At 30.5% G+C, this 24,318-nt stretch overlaps 1 protein-coding gene across 2 annotated transcripts in view; it reads left to right on the forward strand.

Annotated features, from left to right (window-relative positions):
* Positions 1-24,318, forward strand: part of LOC130451113 (forkhead box protein P1-like) — a 251,029-nt gene that overhangs the window by 107,226 nt on the left and 119,485 nt on the right. The window lies entirely within an intron of this gene.

Here is a 24,318-nt window from a genome sequence, read left to right on the forward strand (position 1 = left end):
GTCGTCAAATAATTGATAATTTTAATAAGACAATTCAGAACATTCAGTATAATGAAAAATTATTAAAAACGAAAATATTGAGATAAGAGATATTCTAGATTTTCAAGCAAATGCTGAAAATATTAAATATTTGAAAGAGTTATTCAACGAACTTCTTATCATATTCAATGTAATTCAAGACATTTTAGAAACGGTTGAAAATTCCTTGACCTTCTGTAAACTTTACATCCAATTATTATAAAATCTCACGATTTATTTGTAGAGTTGCAAAAAGTGCATTATTACTACCAAGCGGAATAACCCTTTGAATTAAAACATAAAAATATTTTAGAATTTGAAGCCGTCATAGACGTAGTTTGTAAAGTAGAAAATAATCAAATACAATATTTTTTATCGATACCCATTAACTATGATATTTTATTTAATCTTTTTTATATGTTACCTATACCTACAGAAATTGAATCAGAATACATAACATTAATACCTAATTCAAAATCTTTACTTAAATCAATTAATGTCATTAAACCTCTAAATGACATTTGTACTCGCGGCAATATTTTTCAATGTCCTAACCATTTGCAAGACAATAATAATTATGGATGCGAAGAAATCATATTGCTAGCAGGAAATTCTACATATTGTCAATATACAAAAATTGAAATAATTAAGATCACATTGAAATTATTACGGAGATAAATCAATTTTTGGCAATATTTCCCGTAGAAGAAAAATTAATCATAAAATGTAAGCAAGAAACTGAAGTGAGAACTCTTAAAGGCATTTATTTAATAGAAAATTCATCATGTAAAATTATATTTGGGAACCAAGAGTTAATATTTCAACAAAAAACGTTTGGACAACCTTTTGTAATAAATGAATTAAATTTGAAATTAAATCAATTACACGTTTCTCCAATGAAGTGATAACGCCAATATTCACGGATAACACTAATTTTCACATTCCCAGTATTTGGACTATTCTTCTTTATATGGCATTGATATTGGCCTTCTTGTGGATTTTGTATAAGAGGAAACATTCAGGAAGGACAAGTAAGAATCACCCTCAGGCAACAGAAGATGGGATCCAGCTTCCAGGAGAAGCTTCCTTCTAAAGGGGGAGGTGTCACCTACGCCATTGCCCTTAGGTGGACAGTATATTGTGCTGATTAAGAACTTATTTTATTGTAGAATTGCTTAGTTTGTGTTTACTAAAAGATTATTTAATTCACGTTTGTAATAAAGAATGTCAGTCTTGTAATTGAAGTTGTTGGTAGAATTTATGTTAGACATAAAGTTAGTTTTTAAAAACACGGTTCCAGTAAATTAAAAGTTAAGTTATATATACCTTGCTCTGGATTCTTTTCTCTCTAAGGTCTTCTTCCACTACTTCCCTTCACCGTTTTTTTCTTCCCTCTTTTCCACTTGTTCTCTGGTATCTTCCATGTAAATCGTTCCCGTCCATTCGTGTGTAAATTTCATGGTTTGATCTTCTCTCCCATCCTCACTCTGTCTGCTTTTCTCCAAAAATTCTTCTCAGTATTTCCTTCTCTTCCTTGACATCCAGTAGTACAGACAAATACAAGAAATTTTCTACTTTTTCGAATTTTATTAACGTCCTATCATGTATTTGTCTTGCTTTCACATTTTTACTTTATTTACATAAACTTTTTTTTGTCATTATTGAAGTGTACGCCTATCTCTTCTGCTGGTTTTATTAGTTATTTTGTGGTTTCTTCAAGCTTTCTTCTGTTTCTTGCTATCAACGTCACCTCATCAGTATAAGCTAAGCAATGATGACTTGTGTCATCATCATATCAAGAGCTTTCTGTTGATACTGGTTCTTCTTATTTTGCCTTACAGAGCTAGATTAAATATTATCGTTGATAGGGGGCCTCTTGTCTCAATCCTTGTTGTGTTTTGAAAGATTCACTTTTCTTGTTATTAATTTTTACCATATTGGGTGTGTCCTCTAATGTCATCTTAAAAAGTTGCATTAGTTTGTATCATAGTATAAGTATAATTAAATACCATTTTTCAGCTCACAATAATCACACTTCTCCATCAAATCACAATGTATTTCAATACAAGAAGCATTTTCGCCATCTCAGCCTAATCACAATGCCAAATAAAATATATTCTTAAACACTCACATTAAAATCACAAAAAAATTTCACGCAGGGCCTTTTTTTAAAGAATGAGGGAGAGAACAAGGAGGCAATTTGTTTCTCCCCCACTTGCTCCGAAAGTGATTCTAGAAGTGTTTGAGCAGGAAGAAGATTGTCGATTGATTCCTGAGTTTCTGAGTTGTATCGTGTGGTATTGTTTGTTGGTCATAATTGTAGAGTTTGCAGGTCTGGGTAGTATATGGGGAATTATTTGTAAATTGAAGGTTAGTGAATTTTATTTACTCGTACCAATAAAAGGAACGAATCTACCTGTGTGTCGAGTTGTAAATAAAATATAAAGAATTATATGAAATAATTATTAAACTTGTTGAGTTTGATTGAAAAATTAATGATTTTTTTAATTAGAATTATATGGTTAAGTTAATCATAAAACATAATTGTAACTCTTAATATTCAAATAATTCATCAGTTCAATTTCCATTATCAAAATTACTAAAACATAAATTCTAATTCAATATTCTTTTAATCTGTTTAGTCCCATTATTTTATTTCCAAGCGGCTTCACCATTTATTTAAATAAATTTTTATTTCTATAATTAGTTAGACTATAAAAGCCTGAAATAAATATTAAGATTCATTTTGAATGGTGAATCTCCATATTTATTATACCATTCTCCATTTCAAACCTTCACCACTTTCCATCCTGTGTATTACTACATAGATTGTTTAAATATTGAAAAGTATATAATTATAGCATGTTCTCGTACATTCAGAAAGCTCCTAATCCCCACCACAATCTCCCTTTCATATTCCCAAAATTAGGGAGAATTCATATCAAACTCAGAACGTATCCATTGCTGATTGCAAGAAAATCAATCATTTGTTTATGAGCTCTGGACAACATACATACACCACTGTATTAAATATAAATATTTAAAAAATTAAACTCGAAAATAATTTAGATTGAAATAATAAACATGAGCTCAATTTGATATAACACGTTTTAAAACATAATGTCACTGAAAAACTATATAATATAACACTTAATCCAAATTAAAAATTTAATAAAAAATAATACTACCATCGCCGCATTTGTTAATCGATTTAGTGTCACCACAACAAGGTACTTTAGGTGAAACATTGCAGCTTGCAAATCTTTTCCGTCGCTTTCACCCGATATACAACTGTGGACTGTGCTAAAAAATGATAAACAATTCATAATAAAATTCTACCACTCTACGTGCTTTTTACTAGAGACTCTGATCGAACAATTTTGTTCCACAAACTTCACGTTAATGGTAATTGGCTAGTATATATACTAGCAGTGATTGGGAATTGCGAAAAATTCCCGCAGCGTTAACAATAAGTAAACAAATTTGTCATATGTTTATGAAACCTAGTAATTCAATTTTTTCTATAATTTGGACCAATCTCTCAGGAATCAGTTGATGTTTGTATTACGGTCCGGAAGAATACAAAACAAACACAATTTTTCTATTTTAGATACGGGGAAAATAACAAAATAAATATTTGTTATATAGATAGAAATATAATTTGTGGTGTTTCCTTTGGTGTAGGGACACTTTGTATAAGTAAGAAATAAACGTTTCAGTACAATTGGATTTTTTAGAGCATATTCAATAATTAAGTTCCACCATCAACTCAACTCAATAAGAACATAAATTCAAGTAAGGAAAAAGATACATATACTGCACTCCCCTATACAAACCAACTCTCAGAAAACTGAAAAACATTTTAACATAACATCAATATAAGTCATAGAACACACAACACATTATCGCCTCTATTCAATACACTGAAAAACAAAATGAAGACTCTAAGAAATCAAATATTATATATTTCATACAATTTCTAAATTGTTCTAGAAATTATATAGGGATGACTACATAATACTGAATTAATGGTCACAAATACACCAAAAATGCATCGACACGAAAAAACTGAACATCATGAATTTGATTTAAAAAAAAACAAAAATCTTAGCTCAAGACATGAAATACCAAAAATTATTCATCAAAGAAATGATATACATAAAACAAGGTAAATTTTCTGTGAATGATGGGCAAGATATAAAAAACATCAGCCAAATTTACCATAAATTGATTAATTAGTTCATTTCAATCTACCTGGTATTATATCGTTTTATTGGAATTTCAAGGTAAATACAATGATTCTAATACTATGTTTTTAATAATGTTTCTACGATATCCGATTAATTATTCTTTTGAAAATGCTCCCAAGGAAGGAGCGAAACGTTAAGTTATACATATCTAACATAAAAATATGATATTTGTTGAATCTTTAAAATTCTTAATGCTTATTGTGGACAATTTCTTGAAATGGGAGTTATTTTTTGCCGCATTATCTAAAAAATTAAGTTCCTCCTATTTTGCGCTGAGATCAGTTTCCAAAGAACTGAACTTATCCACCTCCTTAACAATCTATTATGCCTTTATTGAGTCGTATCTCCTCCCCTTCTGGGGTACGTGTGGTGCACCTCAATTTGAGCGAATCTTTAAACTACAAAAGAAAGCTGTTAGACATTACTCGGACAAACAGCAGGGCTCACTGCAGGACATCTTTAAAAGATTAAAAATTGTGACTCTTCCTTCTTTATTCATCTTTGAATCTGTTTGCCTATTTCGTAAGCACCGTTCTCCAATTTCAGAAAGATCGTTACACGGCTATCCACTTAGGAACGCTGAGCACGACCTTTACTTACCTACTCCACGTTCAGAATTGGTTAAGGGCTCAATATTTTACAATGCAAAAAGATGCACAATCACTTGCCAATTGAAATCGAATCGATATCATCTTTTCCCGCATTCTGCAATAATTTGAGGGCATATTCACTGAAAAGTAAAAACGACTTCTATTCTAATCATAATATTTAATTCCGGAAATATTGCATACTGGTTTAATTTTTGATATGGAGTCATATATGACTTATATACTAATTATTATCTATTACTATCACCTATAATTTTGTTACTCATTGTGGTTCTATTCTGTATGTATATTATAACTTTTATTTTAATTGTATCTTTATTTAGTTACTTTAATGTTTGTTCTCTAATTTATACTTTTACTTTTGTCTACATATTGCAACAATTTTTTACAATAAAGCATTTCCCTTTTCTCTCTATAAATTATATATCCTGTAAAGAGTTAATAAAGATTTAATATATATTAGAGCTTTTTTATAAAATTTAAAAGTATAAAAAATTGTCATGTGAATGTGATTTTTCTTTAGAATTGTAATTTGAAACTGCATATACCTTAAATTATTTCATTTGTGAATTCTCTTATTGTTTGCCCACGAAAAATCGATTTATTATACTTACTCGAGTTGCTACCAACTACTGGATTATTGAACTCTTGTACAATAAATGGGAAAATATATAAAGCAAATCATCGTACTTTTCATAAAGTTCAGTAAATTGTCTATTGGCAAAACTGCCGCTATGATAAATACAGAAACGCAAACAGATATATGCTGGCAAAAAAATATGCAAAAAGGAAAAAGTAAACACCATATTGATGAGTTGTTTACGTTCTCATAATGCATTTAAGCATGACTAGGTGCATTTACGGTATCCTTTTCTTCCTTGTCTTCGTAAACAACGATGACGTTACACTTTTCCGTCTTATTTGCACAGCCGACCGAGATAAAAATGCAATTATGCTTCTACAGGGACCACACAACCATTGGCGCAGATCAACTGTGATAATTTCTCAAAAAATTTATTATTATTAAATAGTTGATCTATCAATATAGGAGGATTTCATTATAGTGATAGTGATCATCTAGTACATTGAGAAAAGCAGTACAAATAATGAAATCCTGATGGTATTGATCTATTCAATAAAAATCATTTGACAAAGAATGGATGTTAATATCATCAGTAACCAATTCTGAAATTATTTAGACTCAAATGGTGTCTAAATCTTTAAGAATGCCTTGGTTTTCTTCACGTTCACTAATGAAATAACCACGGCACTTTGTAAACATTTACGACAACGATTATTTTCAGTTATTTGGTCAACTACCTTGAAATCTGCTGGTACTGTTAGAAAACTAATGGATGCAGACTGGAATTATGCGAATTGCATGTTGAGGCAATGTAAAGTAGCGAGAAATACGGGACGCATGCTGGAAATATTTTGCGATCTAAACTTAATTAAGCAGCTTCTGATCCAGATTCTAAAAATAATAAGGCATTATAGAAAATAGTTAAACAAAATTTGACAATTTAAACAAAAGCCAATAGAACTGTTGGTATAAAATTTTACTAGTGTGTACGAGATCAAGTGATTATTTCGAGATTAAGGGGTCATGTTGAAAATATATCGCAAATAACGAAATTTGAAAAATAATAAAGAGATATTCTTGTGCTTCATACTCCGTATTATAAATAGGCACCTGGTTGCTACAACTAAATACATCCAATACATCCATAAAATTAGAATGCTTAATAGAAGAAACAACGGAACAAAGCATTGTGTGAGAATTTTCCTTGCTACAACGTCGCAAAGCTTGTAATATACCACCTTGTTTATTTTAGTTTTATCGGAAAATTTTATAATAAGTCGACGATTGAAATTATTTGGTTGCAGGTATTTCTCTCGATCTTACTCGATTTAACTCTATCTCGAGTTAAATTAGTATATTTCAAATATCTTTCTTTGCCATAGTAGTATCTATCTATCTAGTTTGGTTCCTAGGAATGTGTTTTTAAAAAAGGTGGGTAAACTTAAGAGGGACTGGAGAAGATAAGTAAGATATGAAGTTCAGGACAGGAAAAAGTGGATTCGAACTTAAGAGTTCCAAGAACTACAGAGCTGTTGCATATTTATTTAAAACACCAAATAGACAAATCTTTTAATAGATATTTATACCTGCGATAATTTGCAAAACCGATGATCAGTTATTCTCTTTTCCACAAGGAAATGTGATTAATGCTGTCATGCAAATTATAAAATGAAACGCCACTGATTTCCGTTTTTAGAGGACATTTGTATAACCCCAACCATCACTACTGTCCCGAGATCGAGGAAAGCAAAAAATAACAGGTTGTTTACAATTTACTGAATGAAATTTTTAAGGGCACTTAACGTCCACGGTTCATATTGAGTTTCATTTAAGATAAAAAAGAATGAAAATTGTCTCGAGAACGATATTTACAGGTGTTTTGATTTGAGGGGTAGCAAACAAATTTCATCTGCACATTTTCCTAATATGATAATAGTAAATTCAGATTGAAATGTGCGCCAAGAAAAGAAAACCCTTAAAAGTGATTAGGCGTTTGCGTTTTCTAACATGTCGAAGTTTAATATCTATATCCAGATTATTCCCAATGTTACTAGAACTGTAATTTACCAGATTTTATTTGGAAAGATATTCAATAATGGCCCTTCCAAATTCAAAATTTATTCTACTTAATAAATTAACATGAAATACTTTTATAGATATCGTTAAAATTATTTGGCACGATATCTAATTGAATAGTGAACCCTTGATGATTTATATCCTATATGTTTCATAATTTTATGCACACACCAGTCATATCCAAACTGGACTTTTCACCAGAAATTGTTGTGCAGATTGAATTGATTTTAGTGCTACCTATTTTTTTCCTCAGGGGTTCACTATGAACAGTCGGTATGATGATCTGCCTTAATACTATCTTATAAGGTGATCATCTAGGCAGTAGAAATATGTTGAATCGTTTCTATTCAACACATATTTCTTTTATTTCTTCACTTCTCCTCCGGTAAAGATATATCAGTAAGATTATCTAACTTTATGACGCTAATATATTTACGAGTATTACCTCATATTACAAGTATAGGTCTCAGTGTCCTTACTTTGTTCTACACTCTGATAGTCGCGAGTTTCTTCATATAATGTAAGGAATTTTGTTGTCTTCACATAAATTTGCATCTTGAACTGTTTTGAGAAGCCTTTGTGAATATCATTTCTATTCCTCTGTTTCCCAATTGATATCCTTTTCCAGTCTATTTCTCTCTATTCAATAAAGCACATGAAAGCTGCTTTATAATACATCTGTTATTTTCAAATCTTAGCTGTTTTTCACAAATTCCGATTGACTTGTTTTAGCTTGACTCATCAAGCTAAAAAACCACAATAATCCATTTAAATTTGTATCATTGTGCTTCACGTTCATTCCAGTGGTATATTATTGTTTGTATCTTGCTGGAACTAATTCAGCTAGTAACCATAGATATTACCTTCAATTTTAATAATTCAATTCTTCGTTTCATTAAAACTTGAAGGTTTGCTTTTTTGATTTCGTTTCACAATTTCAGGATTTTCTACTCAATACTCGTCCAAAATTGGACATGGTTAACCTTCTTGTCATGATGGATTTGATGTGTTAAAGGATTTGTTTTTAATGAGATAATGCTTTCCAAAATATCTTCTCTTCTATAATTTTCTTTGTTTTTCATAAATATTCATCTTTTTTATTACTATATCTCAGTAGATTTAGTATGAATTATGTTTCATGTCATCAAGAGGTTTCTGCCAATGCTGTCTTGATTCCAATTCAAAACGATGAATCATTTCGCGTCACGAAAATGAGAGCTCAAATACATCGCTTCAAACATTAGAGTATTTGGATCGAGATTTGGGGCGATGGAAAATAAAGTCACGCAGTCTTTACCTAATACGCATTCATCTCTCTGGATAGAAAGATAAAATGGAAAAAGCACATTGACCGCATGACGGAAGAACGAATTGTGAAAATATCAAGGGACAAATCACCAGCAGGACAAAGAAGCCTTGGAAGACCTAGAAAAAGATGGAGTGACAACCTCCCAGGTGACTGAGCAGAGGCAATGATGTGAAGAAAAACAGGCAATGATGCCTATACAGAGCAGGAAGAAGAAGAAGCATTCATCTATTTTTGTTCCCCCAAACATAAACGCCGATTTTTGTCACCCGAAAAGATGATTGAAACCTTAAAAAAACATGTTTCACAGCTATTAGCTTTTGAATGGAGAAACTACATACCTGTATATGGAAATATTTCTTATATAATTCATTCCTTTGTTATTTATAATGTCAAAACTTCAACTCTCTTATTAGGAAGAATCTTCATCTATGTATCTATCCTATCCTCTATCATCTATGACCAATGTCATAAGTGAATATCTAGATTTCGTCCAAAACAAAATTGTGGAAAAAAATCATTAAAAAACAAATATCTAGAAAACTTCCATTATGTGAAAAATGATTGTTTATTGAATGATTTGTTTAGACAATCAGTCTAGAGAAAATTTCATCCATTACACTATATATTCTACTAAATTTTGAATTCTACTCCTGTTTTTTTTTCATATTCTCTTCGGGACATTCATGTATTTGCAAAGTAATGATTCCTTAAAACACAGATGCAGTCCATTGCAAATAATTTTATACCAAATGAAATCTTCATAATTACAATGTTTGAAGAATATATTAATGTCTCATTTCAAACTTAAAATTCTATTTATCTCAAATATTTTTGAACAAGCACCTTTACTATTTCTTGTATGAAACCTTACATATACAGGATGTTGGTGGGTTAATTCAAACATATTGTTACAAAAGCTCAGCTTATTATTCGAGCTATTATTTTCAATAAAATTTCTGTTCTAATTTTCTCGAATGTTGCTTGTATTTTTGGATTTCTTATAAACTTTTCAGCACATCTTCTAGCATATGTTTGATATCTACGGATCTAGCAATGTTATGAGTCAGTACCACCTCTCCAGCTCTCAGGGAAGGTATTAAGATGTTTCCTTACAATTCGTCTATAATGAACTACACATCGTTATTCTGAAAAATAATCTGTCGGTCCCGTTCTAAAATTGATACATTTTCTAAAAGTGTGGATAGATCTCTCTAGTTAAGGTAGGTTTTGAACAATAGAAACCTATTAGATATCTTTAAATAATCTCAGCCCAAACGTTCACCTATATTCTCTATTAGTATAATGAAGAAGATATTTCTTTTCCTTATTCGTGACTTTCCACTTTTATATGATAACAAATGAAGATCTCAGGATATTCGTCTCATCATAATTGTCTCGAAATATTTGTAAACCACCAAGTCCACGTTTGCGGTGATGACAGTTCTTACTTCATTAGTTTGGTATCCGATACTCTTTAGTTAGAAAACCTTTCTTGATACAGTCGAACTTCAGATGCGTTTTCATCCATCTACTACATATTTAGTTGAGGTATATCGATGTACTTATGCAATATCAGTAAATTTTGCTATTTCATAGCTTACGAAACAATAACCATTTACTGCTAGAAATGTGATACATAATTAGTATAATGGAAATGTAACCATGAGTATAATGAACAATCTAATCACAAACTGACACATGTTGGAAAACTGCATGATAATTCTTGATATTGTTTATAATGTATTTGTTGGCCAATTTCCATCTTAATGTTCGAAACTGTTTTATTTTTGCTGTAGTTTCAAGACTCACTTTTCTGATTTATAGTTTGAGATATACAATGTAGAAATTTTGTGCAGCATTACAGATGACGACACATAATAAATTTAATCTAATTTGAGATTTAATGTATTTATAAATATAATAAATCTATAGTTTATTGCTATTTTTCTACGAATGTATGATACATATAATATTGGTTTCGGACATCATTACATCATGTTAAAAATCAAATGGTTTATATATCGATGGATTAAACAAATACCCTGTATACCTCATTATTATAAATGTTCACCCTTTCAGGTTGTTTCTGCAAATTAAAGGTTATCAATAATGTTGATGATTGTTATTCATCAATTTTAAAACATGGATTCTGAAGGAGTTGAAAATAAATAACCCTCTTTTTAAAAACAGTGATCTTGAGAAAATCCCTCGAGATTCCGCCGAAAATCAACCCCTTATAATGTAAACAATAAAACAGCACTTCATATATAATTGAGAGGCAGCAATTTCCCTACCAAAATTTTGCGACGGAGACGTCTTCGTATAGAAAAGAGTGACGCGTTTCCTCGATCACCACAATACGTTCTCGTGTGTCGGAGAAGCGGTCCACGTCTAGGTTGACCGCTGCAGGAAGTGGCGAGGGCGTGGTGGAAGACCGCGCAGACGCCACCTGGTTGGCACGAGGAGCCAGGAGATCCGCCCAGTCGCGAATCCGACGAAATCGGGCGCGGCTCTAAATACATACCACATTTATTTTACTTCTTGTCTATAAAACAACAAAATAAAACCATCACGATGACTCAACGATGTATATCTTAACCTGCGAGCGCGGGCGCAAACCCTAGGACAGCCCTAATTACGAATCTTCAACGGTCAGACCAATGCAAGTCTTAACAATTCATCCAACAAAACAAAAATAACCTTTCCTGCGCCATATACAAGCTGCAGGTTTATTTCCTGCCGGGTTTAAAGAAAATTCAATATATATAAGGAAAGAATAATAGTCAAACTTTTGATTATAAATAATAGAGTTAAATCGTTACTGAATGAAATTAATGTATCAATACTCTAATTGTCATATTATTGGTACTTATAATATTGAAAAACATTAGTGTACTACTGAATTTGTTAATTTTAACTTATACTACAAGACAGGTTGGTTTTATAATTGTAGGTATATAGTTCCATGATTTTTTTGTAGTGCCTATCAAAAATTTTTGAATTAATTATTGGATTAACTTTTATTATGTGTTATATTGTGGATTAATGAATGTTTCGACATTTTGACAGGGTTTTAATGCAAGAGAAATATTATATTACCTACAGTTAGTTGAAAATTTCGTCTTGATGAAAATAAGTAAGTCGCGAAAAATCAATAAATTTAATTAGACTTTTGGAGCTAGAGACCACTATATACTTTATAGACCTGTTATATCCAATAAATTCAAATATGTATAGTCGATTTCGTGTTGCGGAACAACTTATAGAATGTCGTCCAAAATTGGTCGTTGGGTTAAAAATATGAATGCTAATGAAAAACTAATTGGAAAGGCAAATTCTCTATAATTCAAATTTCCTAAATAATTGTGATGGAGAAAATAGAATTAATTGTGAATATATAAATATTTTTGAGAATTTCAGTGATCATGTATGTACAAAATCTGATTCACTTCTATCAAATAAGTAGATATTTGCTTTCTTCAATTATCTATCATATATAATTAAAAGTATTTATACATAAAATTTCAATTCAAATAGATTCATTTCTAAATCTTCACTCAGTATATTGCAAAAATTAATTTATTCCAAGGGTACTTTACCTATACAATTTTAAAAAGAAATTACTAGAATTGAGTAAATAGTATGAATTGAATGTACCATATGCAATAAAAATTCAAATGAATTTGATTAAAAGAAGAAATTAATAAAACTGAGAATACAAATCTATCTATATTCTATATCAAATTGATTTAACAGGGTATTAGCAAGAATTTTTCTATTAGTATGAATATTATTCCAAGTTGATTTCATTTTCAATTTTGCTTAATACAATTGAATACTCATAAGTTAGCAAAGGACTGCTTTCAACCTAAATTTATCATGTCCCTTTGTGTAAATAATCATTTAAATTATGAGTAACTATATCAATATTTTTCTCATTTTCCTTTCTATTAAATTTCATTGGGAATAACCAGAAAATTGGTACTTATTTTCAAAAAGGCTTGCTTTCCTAGGCTATAAAATTAGAAAATCAACTAGAAAAGAGTCTATAATAAATAATATTTACTTTAATATTTTTATTTATGTCTATGTTATTATAAAATAAGATTTATGGTTTGTTTTATTCTATTTATTTATCAGAGTTTTATGAGATGGAAATACTCTTTCTATTTCCTGATTTCTTGCTAAACAGCCCAAATTCTGTATTAATTTTTGTTATAGAAGTAGCGTTTCATATTTCAACTTCAGTTTGGGGATTAAAAAATAGTCACTTTACTATGAAAAAAGATATTCTATTTCCAGAAAATATCCTTTTAGCACCACACAGTCTAATGAGTTTCCAATTTTATCAAAGCATCAAAAAAAATATCTACAAAGTTCCACAAAATTCGCGTTTGACTCTGACATCAATTCTTTATTTGTCTCAATTTGCTTCCCCCAACCCAACTGTATCCAATTGGGAACAAAAAGTAATCGAAGCAAGATCAAGTGAATATGGCGGATGTGGTAGTAGATCACAACACAGTTCGACTGCGACAACAACAAAAGAAGGGACAGACGCATTGAGGTGTTTTACGAAAAAATGTTTTCGTCAAAACGTGTTAGCATAGTATTATAATATTGGCCAGTTACCGTTTTCCACTTTTCGAAATCATCAATAGAAATAACACTTTTAAAATCCCATACCAACGTGGTTATGATTTCATTAGTCAAAGGGCCGTTTTTGTCGTTCTTTGAAGCTCGTCCTTGAAAAATCCATTGTGTCAATTGTATTTTGTAACATATAGATGGAAAACTTTCACACGGTTTCTTTGATCATTTTTACACGTTGGAAATAATACTTAATTAACACTGAGAATTGTATTTTATCTATATTTACCCGACAACGAAAACAGTTTTCTTGTGAGCATCAAAACTAATTTCTCTGTCCAAAGTAGATATATGTACGAGGCATATTTTTTAAGTAACTACCGTTTTGGAATTAAAAGTGCAAAGATATCGCAATAATTTTATTTTTACATGAAAGCCTGTACCTTAATCTACTTTTTCTACATAATTTCCGTGAATATTGAGGCACTTGTCATAACGTGGCACCAGTTTTTGAATACCCTCCTCACAAAATTCTGCCGCCTGACTTGTTAACAACCACTGTATCACAACTGTTTTGAATTCGTTATCGTCTTCAAGACGCTGACCGCCCAGGTGTTTCTTCAAGTGCAGGAACAAATGGTAGTCGCTGGGGGCCAATCAGGGCTGTAGGGAGGATGATACAGTTTCCCATTGAAAAGATTTGATGAGATCTTTGGTCCAATTAGCCACATGTGGACGGGCATTGTCATGTCGTAAAATTTGAAAGATGATACCAAAAACTTATAAATATAATCATATCATTATAACTTTCTCTTCTTTTATGAAATATAGTAGATTATTTCAATTGGAAACTATCTACTAATAATATCATTGATACATATTATGAAAATAATTTATCATGCTATGAAGAATTTGTTATTCTCTGGAAAAAAATTGAAAAGAAAACCAACTACTTATAAGTTTAAAAAATTATATAATGATAACTAATACTAAAAAAGTGATACTCCACCGAGACAGATACATGTTCCTACCAACGACGGAAAAGGGAATTACACTTGAGACAGGTCGAGGTTTGATAGTTAGGGTTGGAAATTCTCTAAGTGAATTTCAATCAGAAATGAGTTTTCTATATTTTATCTCCAGTGTTGTGAGGATAAATAATTTCGATATTTTTACGTTGAATTCTTGGATTCACGGCCAGTGTGAGATTATGAATAATGATTATTCAAAATCTTTATGATAAATTTTGATATGAATATAAAGTATAGATCTAAAACTATCCTGACCGCCTTGGTTAAGAAGAGAGATTGAAGTTTATAATGTATCAAAATATTTCACCTGTAAATTGTAACAAATTTCATTGAAATACCTAAATGGCTAGTTGGGTGATCTTTCGTTTTAGAGAGAGAGAGAGAGAGAAGGAAATACTTTATTATCTAAAGTCTAAAAAGTTTATACACTTTGTAGACAAAAGCTAGTAAAAACTAAAAAACAAACATAAAAATAACTATATAAAGGTACAAACAAATAAAAATTTCAATATACAGAATAAAACCACAATGAGTAACAAAATTATAGGTAATTGTACCTAAAAGGTTATAATTAGTATATAAATCCTGTATAAGTCAATAGCAAAAATTAAATGAGTATGCAGCATGTCGGGAATTAAATATTATTATTAGAATAGAAGTCGGTTTTACTTTCCACTAAATATGCCCTCAAATTATTGCGGAATGCGGGAAAAAATTATATCGATTTGATTACAATTGGCAAGTGATTGTGCATGTTTTTGCATTGTAAAATATTGAGCCCTTAACTAATTCTGAACGTGGAGTAGGTAGATAAAGGTCGTGCTACGCGTTCCCAAGCGAATAGTCGTGCAACGATCTTTCAGAAGTTTTAATCTTTTGGAGAAGTCCCTACAGTGAACCTTGCTGTTTAGTCCTAGTAAATATCTAACAGCTCTCTTTTGTAGTGTGAAGAATTGCTCAAATTGAGTCGCACCACACGTACCCCAGAAGGAAACGGCATCTCGGAGATGCGACTCAATGGTGGCATAATAGGCTGTTGAGAAGGTGTATAAGTTCAGTTCCTTAGAAACTGATATCAACGCAAAACAGGAGGAATTTAATTTTTAACATAAGGCGGCAGTATGTAACTCCCATTTCAAGGAATTGTTCACACAAGCCGTTAAAGTTTTACAGATTCAACGACGTGAATGGTTTAATAAACAAGGCTGCAATGTATTTTTATATGATAAAACTTTGGTTTTAGAAACGTTGAGACAGAGATTAGAATCGCACCATGATTTAAGGGTAATGGTCCTATGAACTAGTTCGTCCTGATATCGGATATGGCCGGTAACATACATACTCTTTTTTTAATATTTATTTTCATTATCAGTTGGCAGAACTGGATTATTACAAATGTTTCAATTTTGATTTTTCCATTATTCAAGTTCAAAGTATATTGTTTACCATAACAAAACACGCCTCATATCTAACAGATACATGTTTTTCTAAGACAGGACAGGGACGTTCGGTAGTACTTCAACTCTATATATCTTATTCCTCCATCTCAGCTTCTTCTACCATTAGTAGAACGCTTGATGTGTCCCCTAGCATCAACTCAGCAGTTACAGAAACAACAACAAGTAAGCCTTGACGACCTTGTTGGGAGAAAATGAAATTGACAATGCTCATCAGATATAATTAGTTACAAAACATCTAATACTTTGTCTGCATCCAAATAATAAGCACGATATGTTTCTGTACTCAAATTAAAATTTTTAGTTTTACTTTACAAGTTTCACTTTCTCAATTTAATTATCCTTGACTTTTAATGTATCTTGCTTGATTCCACCTGTATACATTTTAATATTTAACTAAGTGACCCAAAAACTGCTACTTAGAGCCAATTTTTAATGAATTAGTGAATCTCATTCCAAAGAAAATGTTGCTAATAAGTAAAGTTAACATCCATAGCTCTAAGAAGAGTTAATTTTTAAGAAGTTTGTGGATTTTTTAGTGTACTTTCTAATTTTCAATGAAAAATTGTTAATTTGAGCCGTTTAAACATTTTTTATTGAAAAAAAAACAAGAAATACAATAATTATTGGTGTAGAATTTCTTTTCCATGTTCTAAATACAGGGTGTGTGTTAATATACGTTCAAGGAAAGCGTGTAATGGAGTGTTCAAGGATGTTTCACCAGCCTTATTGAGACAGTATAAATCCAAAATGACTGAAATGTGAGAATGGCTAGAAAAAGGGGGTGTTTACCACCATACTACCGAACTAAATATAAAAGAACAAGTTTTGAATGCAACATTTCGTTTAGGCAAAAATATCGAATTCAATTTCAATAAAGTTAGTGGGAAGAATTTTCTGGAATTTTTTCTGCAAAAACGTGGAAATCATGTTATGATCTTGACATCAAATTTGAGAAAGAATATAATGAGATCAATCTACCTCTGGATATCATAATTGATCAATTTATAGCTAATTTGGATGTTGCTTCTGATAACATTGAGTTTCTTCAGATAAAGATAGGTATGAAAATTTCAGAATTTTTCGAAGTACTTCTTTTGCTTGATTATTATAAACATGATCATTAAAAACGTCTATCTACTTATAATACCTACTCAAAATAAATAGTATAGATAACAAAAATGATCAGTTATAGGTTTTCAAACATTAGAAGATTTTTTTTGTCTATAACTTTTACTAATTTTGTCATTTGCAATAATATACGTACAATGTGCATACTGGTTCGCGCATATCAAAAGTGCTACGCTGTGATGGTGGAGTTAAACATAAAAATACCTAGCAAAGTGCTAGGTATTTGCTTATATAATTAATTCAAAAATCTTTTAATATATTTTGATAAAAACCGAAGTAGGTCGAAGCGGCAATATTTTATACTTGTAAACTAAATTTTAAATAAAAGAGACCTAAATCAAAATTATTTATCAACAGAACTACATAAAAGAGATCTAAGAAGTAAAAAGTTGAAGAAAATTAGATATATTATTATTGTCCTAAAGTTTCAACAAGTGAAAGGAGAAATAGAGAATCAGTCTGAAAACATGATTGATTGTTACTGAAATTCGATTTCATTGCGTTAGGAGTGATGGGAAGTTGATGAATATTTCTAGCATTGGCAACGCATCAGAATATGTTCATTATATATGAAAAATCTAATTTTATTTGACATGATTGAATATATTATTTGGTTATGTATAAATTACTTTATGAAATGCCCTCATAACAACTTACTAGGGTAGAAATATTGTTTGGAAGGTTAAAAACAATTTGCGAGAAGATGAAGACTATTGATGAGTATAAGCAATAGTGAAACCAAGACTTTTGCTGGTAGATTTTTATTGGAGGCAAATTTTCGAGGAAAGATTAAAAATAGAATAAATCCTGATGTGATTCATAGTTAATGAAGGGTTCAGAAATAAGGAATGAACAGTATTTGTCAACGTAAACATTTTTGAACATAAGGAACTCCAAAGACTAATTTGGACATGCAAACTACGTAATTTTTTCAAACAAAAATACAGTTCGAAATAAGAAATCACCTGATCAAGTTTATTTATGTAATAGTAAAACAATCTGTATATTTATACACACATACACTACTTTTTTAGTGTATTCAAATATGAGTTTTTATCTATTCTTTTCTTGGCCATCTTAAAATATGAGTTATTTATGCCATTGCATCATGTTGAAATTTTATTCACAAAATTGCATCTATGTAGGTGATGATTACTTTGAACATAAATAAAATCTTTTTCATGAAGGGTCTTTGCTTGTGTCTTATATCTCTCACGTTACATGGGATAAGCTGCGTTCACTGTAATTTTAACTTGATGTATGAAAATCTCGATACAAATTTTCTAGAAGCATCAAAATTGATATTGATATCAACATTCACATTAATGCTCACTCGTTCTTTAATATTATTTCCTATCAATATTTTTATTCGTGGATTAAAAGTTTCACTAGTTTTGCGAAAATTCTATTCTAATTCTAATATTCCCTCGATCAAACGAAAAATCGTCATCATAAATCACTTCTAAACAATTAATTATTGCTTAAGAAGCAGATTACTTTCGAAAGAGCATGATTCGTATAATACAGCAATACAGCAATTTTTTAGACAAACAAGGGTGGACATTATATAGTTTAATCAGTCAATATTGATAAGCATCTGAAGTATATATATATATATATATATATATATATATATATATATATATTTCTCTTAAACTTTTTACTTCTTAGAGCTTTTTTATGAAGATGAAGACCGAAGTTTCCACTGACTCTTGACAACTACTTATACAAAGTTATCTGAAGGTTAACTGACAGTTTACCTTTAATCTCTGATGATGATACCTTGGTTATAGAAACGTGCGTCAGAGAGTTTAATTGTGAGTGTTAGTGTAGTGGTAGTGGTAGTGTAAACAATTATGAACAGTTATTCTCGTTGGGGTAAAATACTTGTTGATATAATTAAATCAATAACGAACATACTTAAGTAATTTCTCTTTTATCGAAAAGGGCATTACACTGTTTGTCTTTGTCCTTTTATCAAAGGTTGTTTTTAAATTGTTTTCTGGGATAGAAGTAGGTATGACTCGTCGTGTCTCAACGGATCGATCCCTTTTGCATTCTAATTTGTGATTCGCTATATTCCGATGAGAATCTCTTATTGGAAAATACGAATTGCCCGATGTTATCAGAAGTTTCTCGCAGCTACCATCGGACCAAAGCATTTTCCTCGATTTGTTTTATTCTGCCAAACTCCGACAAATTATTTTAATTCCAGTTACCACAGAAGAACGAATTATAGTTTTGTTGGTAGATTTCAGCTTTGCAGATGTTTGAGTTTGGCCAAATGTCTCAAAAAACATTTTGAATGGAAAATTTTATTGAATTATGAACGAGAAAAGATTTCAAATCGCTTCAAACAATTATTAAAATTTTCAAGGAGTCGCTTAATTTATGAATGAAAGGTTGATTGAAATTTAAAGGAAAATTACGTGGTTTGTAAATAATAACTGATATGATTTTCAGTACAAAAAATTTATTGTAATTTCAGTCTTACACATAAAAGAGCAAGATTGATAAGATCTATTGACGTCAACTTACATTAACAAAATTTGACAGTTAAATAAAAATTGGTTACGTTCCATACATTCTAACTGGCAAAATGTTGTCACATTTGATAGTTTATTGCAAAAGATTTCTGAATCTATAAAAATAACTGACAACTTGGATAAAGTTAATCCGTTAATGATTTTTTTCTGAAATTATAATTACTACAAGCATTAAGTTAAGTCGGAACTAGAGTTTTGAATTGAGAATAAAGCTAAAATATTTTTACAACCGCTTAATTATGAGCTGTTAATGCAGAGTATTTTCACTATTAATTGCAATTAAGGTCTTCTAATACAGAATAAAGAATGAGAATGAAATCTAAAATAAACTCATATGTAACAACAAAATTTGATCATCATGAATGACACGGTAAGTATAAGATATCATGAAGATCAAGTGTAGTCTGGTTCTGAGATTGCTCTAGAAAATAAATAAGCACTTTGTGTATTTAAATTTAAATAAAGCAAATTGTTCGATATATGTCATTAAAACTTTTTATTTATTCTAATTTATGCCATGAAGTATGGAATTCAACATTTTGGATATATATCCAATTCATATCACCTTGACATGAAATGAAAATACCCTCAAATCGCCCGAGAAGAGTGTCCAATAAGGCATGAGCTGAACACGTAGCGCCGTCCTGCTGAAACCAAATATTATTGGTGTCCATGTTATTCAATCTAGGGTAATTAGTAACCTATAACGCTCTAATCTACGGTAATAGCCAGGCCAACGTCTCTCAGAGAAATATGACCCGGTGATGCCGCCAGCTCAAAATCTACCACAAACAGTGACGCTCTGGGATATCTCGTGAATTGGAATCGTACCAAATCGACAATTTTGTTTGTTGATATGTCAATCCATACAGAAGCGAACACGTCTTCTATGACTGTTTACCTCCAGCTTCTGGCTCAGTTCAATTTGTTTGGGTGCAGACCCAGTCACAAAGCAAAATTCGTTGTTTACTAACGGCTTGCCAATATTTTTAAAAGATCTGGCGTTTCCATGTTACACAGTTGTTGGTTGATTGTTCACTTCTTGATGGGACGATTATGACGTAAAATCGACGAAACATTGTCCGAACAGAACATCCCTTGTAATGTAACAATTTTAAAACACGTCTTACTGAACTCTACATTCGGTAATTCGGGAAAACAAACTAATAAAATCAGCCAATTTTATGAATCTAGCTAAAATAACGGTGCCGCTGTTACATCAAGGAATAACCGGTGTTGATGATTTACGGTGTATAAAAAAATCACATCTATATTCGAAGTTAATAAATATTTTACAATATGAAATAAAATTACGTTCATAATACTATTATCTAGATTCATTCACAAGGAATAACATCGTTGTTAACAACTCACCCTTAATAATTTTTTGTCGTGAAACAATTTATTGGAAGGAGCTCACTTAGAAGCAGGGCTATGTATTATTCAAGACAAACAAATGAATAGACCAAGCCTTGACTCAGAAACGGCTCAGAACACTCCTTGCCCGGGGCTATGGCCTCTTTCTCCTTAGATTTGCCTCGGTAGTATATAAGGAACATTATAACCCAACTTAATCAATATAAACCTCACAATGTTATTAGGCTGCCCCAAGAAATTACGATTTTCGCGATTATATCCCATAACAAAACAACTGCATACGATATTAGATACTGTCAAGGATAGCGTAATGTAATAAACAATAGGGTATTTTTTGTTTTAAGATCTTCTAGGAGGTCAATTAATAATATTTGTTTTTTGGACGTAATTTGTAGAGTCGAATACGTTTAACTGATCTGAATAATTTCTGGTCTGAATGCAACAAACATATCTTCAAATATTATCTGATTTACACAATGTGACACATAATAGTTTGTTTACAGATATTTATTTTGATATAAGACTCCGAATTTAAGTATTGATGTATTACAAAAACTTAATTCAAAATTCAACGAAAAATAACGGACACATTCTATTATTTATGAATCGAACTTCCGCACTACTTGGAAATATCTATTATACAAATTGACGTCAACTGATAACTACATAAGATTAAAAAAATATAGTAATCCAGTTCTTTTGCCTTTTATACAGTACAAAAACTATGAAAGACTAAAATATTGGTAGCAGATTACATTTGAGTTATAAATATTATTTCTTCAACAGATAATCTAAATCTGAACTCGGTTACTCATTAATTTAATTGTGTTTTTTTCTTTATCGATACAGATAATAAAATAAGCTGTAGAAAAATTTTATTTTTGGCTAGCGAATATATCGAAATCATTCGAAGTATTTGTAGCAGTTTTCTATTTTTCTTATTATATATAAAGATTAAAGTATAATACTTATCCCTCTTACCAAGATTTCATTTTTCATGAACCATGAGTTTTTCGCAGTAATCTTTTACACTTTCATCTATTATAATATTATAATGAATGAATCTTCTTATACATAGAAGCACAATAAATTGGTTTTCATATAATTATCAATATAAGGAAATCTATTTCAATTAAATCACCGTCAATTCAAAATAAATCTCATGGGCTTTCGAATTGAGGTGATCAATAAGTATAAAGAACTAGATTACTCAATTCTACTAGTAGAGAGATTTTTGTGGATATTCTAAATTAAAAATGGTTGACTGAAAAGCAACACTTGAAATATCATGAATATTGATGATTGTCAACGGCAGATTTTTTTTCTGTATATACCGTAAAAATTGGTTATTAGTAATGTATAGCAATCTTTCTATCAATGTATCACATTAATGTATTATTAACGTGAGGAGTAACCTCACTCTGAACAATATTGAATATTTATTTTTTCAGATTATAGTGATCAATGATTACACTACTGTAGTTATAGAACTTTGGAAACCTGCAAACATAACGAGCAAAGACCAACGGACCCTTGCTATACTTGGATTAGAGCATTGCAAATTTACAAATGCTTGATCTAGACAATGTTTCCTATGCAAGGCAAAAACAGTCTACCATGTTCCAAAAAGAGTAATTTCTACCTATGCTAGCTAAAATTTATTAACTGATTGAACAATGTATCAAATAAGCTGACGAAATGTTGCAACTTATCTATGGTCATAAGATAGTGACTATGAAAAATACTTAAATGCTCTGGTTGATATAAAAGTCAGTTAAAGATGAGCAACTTCGATTTAAAATACAGATGTTCATTCGTTCCAACATAAAAAACTTCAAACTTTGAAATTCACAAGTAGTTACTGGAACGTTTGCGATACGATTCCCAAGAAAAATATCTGAAAAATGGATTTTTTATTTGTCCTGCTAATATATCACGTCGCTCCTGATCCACATTACTCACCATATTGGGCTGTATGCCACTTCGCTCTTTATGAAAATCCGAAAGGCTATTGCACAGCAGATGAAAGCCATTTCAAAAGAGATGCTTACAGCCAAGAACACAAACTTGGAATTGGTCTATTATTGGCCAAAGGTAGTATTTTATAGCAGATCAATTTAAATTTTTTATCACTTTTTTATTTGGTTCTCTATGAAATTATTCTTCGTGTTACCTAAATTAGAAATTTTTTAATCATCAAGAAATCAACAATCCCCAGAAATTTTATGTATGTGTATATATATAACTATGACAAAAGTGGATATATTATTGTTTTCACTCATTGGGGGAGCGGTGTTGTTGACAAAAAATATTCTTTCACATCAAGATTTAAGCAACATAATGTTGGTAAGACGGGTTCAACTCAATTTAATCTTTTTGTTATTCACTTCATTTTTAGGATCAAGAATGTCTTAATCTCAACAATTAATTAACATTCCTTGTGGAGAATCTCTTGATGAATAATAATAAATATTCAACAGATTAATTTGTATGGAGAGTAAATTCATGAATATTTATTGTTTTTTTTTCTGAGATCGAAAATTTACAAGAGCTGTCAAAGCTTACTCAGAGTATTTATGTATTTCTTTAATGCAAAAAATAATGAAAACAATGGTAAACGATTTTACATTCTAGTAGTATACAAGGAGATGTTATTTAGAAAATTTATTTTTGTTCCAACATAAATTATACTTTTTTTTATTAAAATTTTAATGTTTAATTTAGTTAGTGTTTTCGTGGCTATTTCTACAAAATACTCAAAAAATATCTGTACATTGTACATTCGCTGAAAGTAGATGTACTTCAGCCCTCTTCCATCCTTTTCTCTTCTCTTTTTTTCCCTTTGGTCTCTTCAGGCTATTTTAACTAGAAAATGGTAACAGATTGTCTAAAAGGATTAATAGTTTCTCTTTACGATGTCAAAGCGATTTATTTGAGATAATAAAAAAAATACAGAGTAAGGATCACTAAGTATTTGTAGTCATACTTCAAGCATTTCCACAATCGTTCATAAAATAATATAATAAAGGTTTGAGAAAGAGAGTGAAATCATTCATTCACGTAATATGGTAAATATGTGAACTATAAAAGTATAATAATTTTTACGTAATGTGATGAATATTGGAAGGATAACAGCTTTATGGTTTTTCGTTTCAGACTCAGGGAAAGATATGATATGTGTTGTTATTTTAGTAAGAGACAAAACAAGATAGCGAGTATACTTCAGCTATATATTTTTTCATGTTACTTTAAAATTTACTTTATAGTTTCCAGAATTCCATAATAATAGTTAATATACAAATATATCTGTGAAAATAATAAATTTCATGCAAAAAAAATGAG

This window comes from Diorhabda sublineata, chromosome X (genome assembly GCF_026230105.1).
Source record: "Diorhabda sublineata isolate icDioSubl1.1 chromosome X, icDioSubl1.1, whole genome shotgun sequence".
NCBI lineage: Eukaryota > Metazoa > Arthropoda > Insecta > Coleoptera > Chrysomelidae > Diorhabda > Diorhabda sublineata.